The sequence below is a fragment of the Taudactylus pleione genome, unplaced genomic scaffold (genome assembly GCF_031769625.1).
Source record: "Taudactylus pleione unplaced genomic scaffold, aTauple2 ptg000609l, whole genome shotgun sequence".
NCBI lineage: Eukaryota > Metazoa > Chordata > Amphibia > Anura > Myobatrachidae > Taudactylus > Taudactylus pleione.
The window spans coordinates 4038591-4040486 of record NW_028285011.1 but is presented as its reverse complement, the minus strand read 5'-3'; positions in this window follow the sequence as shown (position 1 = coordinate 4040486).

The window sequence follows — 1896 nt, the reverse complement described above, 5'->3', positions numbered from 1 at the left end:
TTGAAAGCACGAATCGCAATTTCCTTGTTTAGAATTCAACTGTTTGGAACAACATGAATGCAACAGCACACTCTAGGGGTAACTGCAGTGTACTACCAAAGCCAGTGTAGAGAAATATCATGATCTTTTCCCTTTATAGTACTCCAGTTTATAGGAGATGCCACGATCCTCCTCCTTCATCTGTTGCCAGTGCTACCCCTCCTTCCCTTGTCTGTCTCTCTGGGTGGGAAGCATCACATTTTACATGCGATGCATCCTACCACTGATGGCAAACATAGCAGTGTTTAGTAACACCGTACACTCAGGGCCGGATATAGAGGGGCATTCAATATGAAAGGTTAACTTCCCTGGCGAAGTTAACGTTTCATATCTGAGTTTTTTTCTGTGTAAAGGTATGCGTGCCTACGTTTGCCACGCAAGCGGCAAGGATGCAAGAGGACACATCTGTATGTCGCAGCATACTCATACTTGCCAACTCTCCCTCATTGTGCAGGAGACTCCCTGAAATAGTATCAATCTCCCTGTCTCCCTGAAGAGTCTAGCAATCTCCCTCATTTCATCCGTACCCCCATTATGAAGCTGTTATATTAAAAAACAGAGATATATACATTCAAATGGGATCATTAGTGTCATTTCCTTGCACTGTTTATTATAAGGCACAATGGCCCTCATTCAGAGCCGTACGCTCTGAGCAGAGCGCACGCTCTGCATGAGGGCCGGGCTCCTTTTTCATGGAGCGTCCTCCTGGACGCTCGTATAGCTGTGGGTCACCACCCACAGGCTATACGAGCGTGCATTTTGATGGCCGCGATGGTCGTGACCATCGCGACCATCGAAATTGCGAGCCGGAGCCTGCGGTTGAGGTTTTCAACCGCAAGCTCCGGAGTGATTTTGGCTCTATCAGAGCCAAAATCACTCCCACTGACATCACTAGTGATGTCAGTGGGCCGGCTTCTGACGGGAGGCGTTCCCGTGGGAACGCCCCCGTCAGGGAGGCACGCCCCCGGCACGCCCACCAAAGGGGGCGTGCTGTCAATCAACATTGACAGCACGCCCCCTTTGATCGGACACAACGAGCGAAGGAAAGTCCTTCGCTCGTCGTGTCTGGCGCATGCGCACGACGGAGCTCCCTCCGTCGTGCGCATGCTCAGTGCAGACCATCGACCCACTTGCGAGCGTACAGCCGCTCGCGAGTGGGTCTGAATCAGGCCCAATGATCCCTATGAATTTCTGAAAAGTATTAGTGTGTTTTCATCAACAAATAGATCTTACTAACTGCTTTTGGGCTGGTTTACATTTGGATGTAAGTCAGGTTTAGGACACGCCTCTCAGATTTATCAGTACATGCCCACTGTAACACGCTCTCATAGGTGCTGCTTTCCCAATCTCCCTGAAATGCTTTTTCAAAAGTAGGCAAGTATGAGCATACTACTTCATGTCCTCAACACTGCTGAGAACCGACTCCTGGCAGCATAGCGTACATGGGGCCTGATTCAGCGCAGGACGGAAAGCTGCACGCAAGCAGTTTTGTAATTCCGTCCTTGCAATTATAGTAATGCAGAAGGAGGCGTCCAAGAAAGCAGCATCACGTAATCTGCAATAACATTGGCCAGCTGAGTGACCCATGGGGCCCAGGGGTACCGAGAGGGGGGGGGAGCGGGTACAGATTACCCGGGCCCGGGCTTCCTGAGGTGCCCGGCGGGGGCCCGGGTCCAACGCCGCCTTCCCCCCTTCCTCACAGCAGCCCAGCACACAGCATGTGCTGAGCTGCAGTGGGAGACTGCTCGTGGCTGCTAAGCAGCAGCCACAGCAGTCTCCTATGCCTGTGGGGGGGAGCGATCACACTGATCGCACCCCCCCTGGCTTTGCACCGGGCTAAGGGGGCTCAGAGCGCCC